We start from the raw sequence: 8,836 nt of genomic DNA, 5'->3' as shown, positions 1-8,836 counted from the left end.
CTGCGGTCGCGACAGAGTGAAACGGGGCGTCACTTCCTGTGCCGGCTGAGGGAAGGGAGGGTTTCCTGTGGCGGCCTCTCGGCGGGGAGCCGCTTTTAGAAAAGAGCTCCAGGGCGGAGCGGATGGCTCTCTATCTCCTCCCCGCCAGAGAGCGCCGGGGAACCGAGTCTGACCATCAGCGCGCCGACCTTCTCCCATAAGCATTTCCTTGTTCCACCCCCGGTCTCCCCGATTGGCGTTTCTCTCAGCCTGCTCTGCAGAGGACTCTGCATACCAGGCTCGCCAATCCAGGTAACTACCCGAGGGCAGACACGCCTTTGCTAGCTGAATCCAGTCCGCGGGGGTGAGGGGCCCAGAAGACAGATTCTCCAGCATGGCAATGGTGTAAGGCGCAGTCGGCCCAAAGGTTGTAACTGCATTTTTAAGTTCTCTAATCTGCTTTATCTCAAAAGGCTCCCATACATTGCGTCCCTGGCCCATAGCTACTTGTACAGGAAATATCTCGTAGGGGCCACTATCTATCCCAGGTGGATGTACCTCATGAGACAAGCGTCCCCCCTGCCAAAGCCGCCTGTAAAAATACCGACCTGCCGGCGGCGGAGCATAAGACGGCGGCCGTGATTGGGCGGAAAATGGGGGCCCGTGCATCACTTCCTGTTCTGGCGAAAGGGGGGGGGGGCTCCCAGGCGGCCGCCTCGTGGCGAGGGATCGCCTCCGGAAACGGCCCCCAAGGTGGGGCGGAAGGCTTCGCCTCCCTCTCGCGCCGGGGAGCGCTCAGGAGCTCTCTACTCCTCCGCAGACCAGGTTGAGCAGAGCGCAATTCGCGGGGCAACGCTGGAAAAGAACCCTGCGACTCCTTATTGAGCGATTTAGGCTCCTGACAGCTGGTCTCTTTGGCCTCCCTGCCATTCAACTTTCCCTCGTCCTCGGAGTCAGACGACTCCGAGGCTAGAGCCCCGTCCTCCTCCTTAGCATCCTTGTTCCCCTTGACAAACACCTCTCGGGAGCTCCCTGACTGGGCCTGCTCAGATACCCTGCGTACTTTTGTAAGCTCTTGAGAGCTTTCTCCACAACCACCCTCGCTCTTAGTGCCGCTACCTAGCATGTTTCCCATTTTTTAATATGTTACTCACCGCGTGAGGCCCAAGGAATCCGCCACTTACGCGTGAGCCTGAGGGGAGTCTAAAAGCCCTGTAGGTGCGCGCCACCCAGAGCCCAGGCTTATCCCCAACTCACCTGTCTCGCAGCTCTGTACTGGAGCGTTGTCCACTTCCACGTCGCGGGGGTGATCAGTCCCCGTACGGGCCACCAAATGTCGATGTCCGCTCCCGGCCGGCAGGAAGGACACACGACACAGTCTGGTAGTGGACAACCTTTTTTTTTTTTTATTTTTCTTCTCCGTACAGCCTGCCCTGGGTTCTCCCAGCTGAAGCCTCCTTTGGTCCGCTCCCCGCGGCTCCTTTTGTGCTTCAGCCTGCCCCAAAGCCTCTACCGGTCCGCTCTCCGCGGCTCCTTTTGGGCTTCTACTTCCGGGCTTCTACCTGGCTTCTTCTTCCGCCCAGGGGTGGCACCGGTATATATACGGGTACAGTGTCCAATCATGTTAAAGTAAGCAAGGCAAGCTGATTGGCTAACATCATCAGTTGCCAGGCAGACTATATTGTTGAGCGGGTTGTTTACGCGGTAAGCAGGAAACTAACATATTCGATGGGAGGGGTAATCTACCTCAGGCCTCACTCTTTACTACAGGCCTCACGTCCGCCAAGTGAGGCGACCGGGCTCGGGGCTGCGGCTCCCAACAGACAGGGCCTCTCCTGAAGCACACATTTGTGGAAAAAGTAATTATGAGAGACGAATGAACGCCAAAAATGGAATGGAAATTTTCTTGTTTAGGCCTGGAACGCTATGGCCTGGAGCCCTGTGGTTCTAACTGGATGAGCAAAGTGTGAGCAGAGATCAAAATAAAACACACACCATTTAGGGAACTCGATACTTAACCAGGTGTGCAGAGTAGTGGCAAACTGTACTTGTGTCAATTTGCTCAAATCCTGTCTTCACAAGAAAGTAAATTCCAGCACGACCAGTGACTAGAGGAGGACACATTGCAAAGGACTTGTAAAAAGTCCAACACTGAATTTAGCCCAACACTGAATTTAGATGAAAAGTGGCAGAGTCTGTTAGTCTTTCAAGTTTTAATAGGAGAAACTTACAACATGTAATAGCTGTTACATGAATACCTTCAGAGCTTTTGGAGAGGTCTGAATCACTATGAGTGAGGGCTTCCCTGACTCACAAAGTTAAAAATAGTAAAACAAACAATTTTAAAAATAAATCAACCAATAAAATACAAACACTAAGTCCAAAGGGTTTCACTGGTTTTAAAACCACTTATGGAATGCACAACTATTGAACAGGCTTACTCTGCATTCTGCTTTACTCAGGCCCGGTACATGAGCAAGTGTGAAACCAAAATTCAAAATGTTATGTGAAGTGACCATTTCATTGGTGAAACCATGACCCAATAGACATTTTCTCTTTTGAAACTTCCTACATTATCCATATATGTTCTCAAAGGGAAGGAATACACAGGATTTAGGCTGATTTTTTTTCAGTATTTTGTGTTCCACCAGATTTATTTGAAGATCTCCTGTCCTGCATCCACTGCCCAATGCAGAAGGCCACACATAGGACAACCAATATGAGGACTTCACTTCTACAGCCTGATTAAATCATCATGAGAATATACTTTTCCTTTCATCATCAAAGATTTTTACATCAGATTAAGCAGCTCTCTTGCTTTCCCATGTTTTTCCCTGGTTTTTGTACCTTGAAATGGGTGTGCACTCTTCTCAGTCTTGATCTCCGTCTTCCCCAATAGTTCCAAACATATTCATCTGGGAAACATGTAAAGATCTTATTCGGGGCTTGTTTCATTGTTGTCAAATATCTGCCCTTGAAATTCAACTTCCACCACTGTCTCTCATATCCAAAGCTATGGGCTTGCAGAGGATTTCTGCTGAGAAATTTCACCGAAAGCTCTTATACTGCAGGTGAATGATGCCAGCAAGTCTTGACTGAATAGCTTAGGGAACAGCACTCAGCCAAATGACAGACATGACAAGGGAAAAGGGTATGCTCAAGGATAGGACATGGCAGAGATCATCTGCCAGGCCCTGGCATATTTCATATCCCATTGAAAGTACATCCATTTGTAGATTGGCAAGCATTTCCATCCACAAATTCTGAGCAGTGAAGCCTTCAGAGAGAATATTGTGGCATACCAGGCCAAGAATATTCATCCTATTTAAATCTTGCCCTACAAGGTCCTCTGTGCCACTGAGGTCTCCATGGCAACGCCCAGCATTGTGACTCAGGTCTCCTACTGCACACTTGTATCCTAGAGCCTAAACTCCAGCTCACAATGGTGCTCTGCTAATCACAGCCCAGTGTGGTTGCCAGGCCACCACAAGCTTGTGGATTTCTGTGAACTGTTTCAGCCCAACTCTGCAGCTCTCCACCTCATACAACCAAAGCCATTCCAATCATGCAGTGTTTGATTAGCCTCTCTATGTTGCCTCAGAATGTTTTTTACAGTTGTAGTGATCAAGAAAATTTGACATATTTTGAGAAGTGGAGGGAAGTAATTGGAAAACCTTTCGGTATGTCTGAGGTCTATGGGGTCCAAACTTGACTACCCCAGTATTTTAAATTTTCAAGCCTAGTGCCTAAAATCCACCTCACAGTGATATTCAGCCAATCTCAGCCCGGTGTGGTTGCCTGGCAACCACAAGCCTGTGGATTTCTGTGAACAGTTTCAGCCCAACTCTGCAGCTCTCCACCTCATACAACCACAGCCATTCCAATCATGCAGTATTTGATTAACCTCTCTAAGTTGCCCCCAAAATTTCTTTGAAGTTGTGGTGATTAAGCAAATTTGACATATTTTGACAAGTGGAGGGAAGTAATAGGCTCTGTCTTTAGCTCTGTTTGTGGTACATGGGGTCCTAACTTGACTATCCCAGTCTATTCAATTTTCAAACTTAGAAAGCCAAATGTTTCGGGGCAGGAAAGAAAATGCCACAATGATTTCGGTTCTGCCGAGTTTCTGGTGGCTTGGGAAGCAAACCTGCAAACCATACATGCAATCGCTGCTGGATTACTGCCACCATGGTAGTATCAGTTAGCATTAAAAGCCAGCAACCAGAAGATGAGTCCCCAAATGAAAGTGAATCCTTGCAGTGCATGAATATTTGGAGTGCCTGCTTCAACTATCCAGCTTCCTCGGGGTTCACATGTCTGCAATCGCTATTTCAAGGAGTTCTGCAGCCATTCCAGCATAACCCTGAACACTAAACATGAGATACTAGCTCAATACCAAACCAACATAATATTAGATAGCTTATCATCAGCAGGTTTTCCCAGAATTCAAATGTAACATGGTGAAATGGAAACCCTTAGAAACGGGATGCAATTGCCCCTTTCCCTAAAAATCCCAGGTATTTTCTCATGGCATGGAATATTTAGACTCCACAACTCATGTAGTGAACCCAGGGACCTGGACCAAGTGTGTCTAGTTTTCTGTTGTCCTCTTTTTGGAAACAGCATCTTATGTAGTTGTTGAAAGAGGCCTTGAGATAAATTCGTAGCCCAAGATGGAGTGGAACTCCCAAGGATCCATCCACCTCAGCCCCCAGATGGCTGGGATTATAGGCATGAGCCACCATGCCAAGCATGTGCACAGAGATTCTTACATAATTTGGTAAATCCCACTACTGGTCTATAGGTAGCTTCTGTGCTTCAGGCTTTAGGAATATGCCTCTCTTTGTTTTGGCTCCCCTTGTTCAGGTGTCCATTTCTATTGTGATAAGCTCCAAGGCCCGAGGCAAGGGGGTGGCTGCCCTTCCTCTGGTGTGTCCTTGGATCATTACTGCCCAGGTGAACAGGGTTCAAATATATTGGACCCTGTGTATTTGAAAAGGAAATGAGTAAAGATTCATGAGTTAATGTGGACATGCCAGGGAACTGAGGGGCCATGATAGAGACAAAACTTCAGGCCATGGGCTGAAGGCTGAGGCTTCTGTACCTCTAGCTTCTTGAATAGTGTTTACATGGGCCTGCTGAGCAATTGTGTACTCTCAAAAGGTATTTCATGGGTTTTGTTTTAATTTATTTTGTTTTTTGCTTTGGTTTTTTACATGAAAGGAACAGTACCGTGGTTTGAAGAAGCTGGAGTGTCTTACCTAAGAGAAATTTGAAAAAAGGGACAATTCAGCAGCCAAGAATTTCTCTAATGCCCTTGGCGTTTTCAAAAAAGTGACATAAAGTTGAGCGTGTCATGTCCATGTCTCTTTACCAAAGATTTTACCTCCTATTTGATAGGAATTACTGTTTCTTTGAAAGTTCAACCTGCACTGAAATAAAGATAATCCCTCCTTTCCTCATTCTGCTTGAAACCACATCCTTTGTTAGTTATATTTTCTTACGCAGCAACACTTGGACATGACTACAGCAAGAGTTTCCCTTTGGTGGAATTTCCATGGAGACACATGAAGTAATACTGCACAACTTCAAGTGAAGTGCACTGTCCCTTGACAATGGCAAGTCTGGCCAAACCTCTAGTAACTGAAAATCTTAGAAAGTCTGAAAGTGAGTGAATGAAAATGGGCCTCTCCACATTTGGACAGGGCCTCTCCTGAAGCACACATTTGTGGAAAAAGTAATTATGAGAGACGAATGAACGCCAAAAACGGAATGGAAATTTTCTGGTTTAGGCCTGGAACGCTATGGCCTGGAGCCCTGTGGTTCTAACTGGATGAGCAAAGTGTGAGCAGAGATCAAAATAAAACACACACCATTTAGGGAACTCGATACTTAACCAGGTGTGCAGAGTAGTGGCAAACTGTACTTGTGTCAATTTGCTCAAATCCTGTCTTCACAAGAAAGTAAATTCCAGCACGACCAGTGACTAGAGGAGGACACATTGCAAAGGACTTGTAAAAAGTCCAACACTGAATTTAGCCCAACACTGAATTTAGATGAAAAGTGGCAGAGTCTGTTAGTCTTTCAAGTTTTAATAGGAGAAACTTACAACATGTAATAGCTGTTACATGAATACCTTCAGAGCTTTTGGAGAGGTCTGAATCACTATGAGTGAGGGCTTCCCTGACTCACAAAGTTAAAAATAGTAAAACAAACAATTTGAAAAATAAATCAACCAATAAAATACAAACACTAAGTCCAAAGGGTTTCACTGGTTTTAAAACCACTTATGGAATGCACAACTATTGAACAGGCTTACTCTGCATTCTGCTTTACTCAGGCCCGGTACATGAGCAAGTGTGAAACCAAAATTCAAAATGTTATGTGAAGTGACCATTTCACTGTTGAAACCATGACCCAATAGACATTTTCTCTTTTGAAACTTCCTACATTATCCATATATGTTCTCAAAGGGAAGGAATACACAGGATTTAGGCTGATTTTTTTTTCAGTATTTTGTGTTCCACCAGATTTATTTGAAGATCTCCTGTCCTGCATCCACTGCCCAATGCAGAAGGCCACACATAGGACAACCAATATGAGGACTTCACTTCTACAGCCTGATTAAATCATCATGAGAATATACTTTTCCTTTCATCATCAAAGATTTTTACATCAGATTAAGCAGCTCTCTTGCTTTCCCATGTTTTTCCCTGGTTTTTGTACCTTGAAATGGGTGTGCACTCTTCTCAGTCTTGATCTCCGTCTTCCCCAATAGTTCCAAACATATTCATCTGGGAAACATGTAAAGATCTTATTCGGGGCTTGTTTCATTGTTGTCAAATATCTGCCCTTGAAATTCAACTTCCACCACTGTCTCTCATATCCAAAGCTATGGGCTTGCAGAGGATTTCTGCTGAGAAATTTCACCGAAAGCTCTTATACTGCAGGTGAATGATGCCAGCAAGTCTTGACTGAATAGCTTAGGGAACAGCACTCAGCCAAATGACAGACATGACAAGGGAAAAGGGTATGCTCAAGGATAGGACATGGCAGAGATCATCTGCCAGGCCCTGGCATATTTCATATCCCATTGAAAGTACATCCATTTGTAGATTGGCAAGCATTTCCATCCACAAATTCTGAGCAGTGAAGCCTTCAGAGAGAATATTGTGGCATACCAGGCCAAGAATATTCATCCTATTTAAATCTTGCCCTACAAGGTCCTCTGTGCCACTGAGGTCTCCATGGCAACGCCCAGCATTGTGACTCAGGTCTCCTACTGCACACTTGTATCCTAGAGCCTAAACTCCAGCTCACAATGGTGCTCTGCTAATCACAGCCCAGTGTGGTGGCCAGGCCACCACAAGCTTGTGGATTTCTGTGAACTGTTTCAGCCCAACTCTGCAGCTTTCCACCTCATACAACCAAAGCCATTCCAATCATGCAGTGTTTGATTAGCCTCTCTATGTTGCCTCAGAATGTTTTTTACAGTTGTAGTGATCAAGAAAATTTGACATATTTTGAGAAGTGGAGGGAAGTAATTGGAAAACCTTTCGGTATGTCTGAGGTCTATGGGGTCCAAACTTGACTACCCCAGTATTTTAAATTTTCAAGCCTAGTGCCTAAAATCCACCTCACAGTGATATTCAGCCAATCTCAGCCCGGTGTGGTTGCCTGGCAACCACAAGCCTGTGGATTTCTGTGAACAGTTTCAGCCCAACTCTGCAGCTCTCCACCTCATACAACCACAGCCATTCCAATCATGCAGTATTTGATTAACCTCTCTAAGTTGCCCCCAAAATTTCTTTGAAGTTGTGGTGATCAAGCAAATTTGACATATTTTGACAAGTGGAGGGAAGTAATAGGCTCTGTCTTTAGCTCTGTTTGTGGTACATGGGGTCCTAACTTGACTATCCCAGTCTATTCAATTTTCAAACTTAGAAAGCCAAATGTTTCGGGGCAGGAAAGAAAATGCCACAATGATTTCGGTTCTGCCGAGTTTCTGGTGGCTTGGGAAGCAAACCTACAAACCATACATGCAATCTCTGCTGGATTACTGCCACCATGGTAGTATCAGTTAGCATTAAAAGCCAGCAACCAGAAGATGAGTCCCCAAATGAAAGTGAATCCTTGCAGTGCATGAATATTTGGAGTGCCTGCTTCAACTATCCAGCTTCCTCGGGGTTCACATGTCTGCAATCGCTATTTCAAGGAGTTCTGCAGCCATTCCAGCATAACCCTGAACACTAAACATGAGATACTAGCTCAATACCAAACCAACATAATATTAGATAGCTTATCATCAGCAGGTTTTCCCAGAATTCAAATGTAACATGGTGAAATGGAAACCCTTAGAAACGGGATGCAATTGCCCCTTTCCCTAAAAATCCCAGGTATTTTCTCATGGCATGGAATATTTAGACTCCACAACTCATGTAGTGAACCCAGGGACCTGGACCAAGTGTGTCTAGTTTTCTGTTGTCCTCTTTTTGGAAACAGCATCTTATGTAGTTGTTGAAAGAGGCCTTGAGATAAATTCGTAGCCCAAGATGGAGTGGAACTCCCAAGGATCCATCCACCTCAGCCCCCAGATGGCTGGGATTATAGGCATGAGCCACCATGCCAAGCATGTGCACAGAGATTCTTACATAATTTGGTAAATCCCACTACTGGTCTATAGGTAGCTTCTGTGCTTCAGGCTTTAGGAATATGCCTCTCTTTGTTTTGGCTCCCCTTGTTCAGGTGTCCATTTCTATTGTGATAAGCTCCAAGGCCCGAGGCAAGGGGGTGGCTGCCCTTCCTCTGGTGTGTCCTTGGATCATTACTGCCCAGGTGAACAGGGTTCAAATATATT

The sequence above is a fragment of the Cavia porcellus genome, unplaced genomic scaffold (assembly GCF_034190915.1).
Source record: "Cavia porcellus strain 051 isolate PalLab524CR breed Dunkin Hartley unplaced genomic scaffold, mCavPor4.1 scaffold_82, whole genome shotgun sequence".
Taxonomy (NCBI): domain Eukaryota; kingdom Metazoa; phylum Chordata; class Mammalia; order Rodentia; family Caviidae; genus Cavia; species Cavia porcellus.
Note: the sequence above shows the minus strand (reverse complement) of the source record.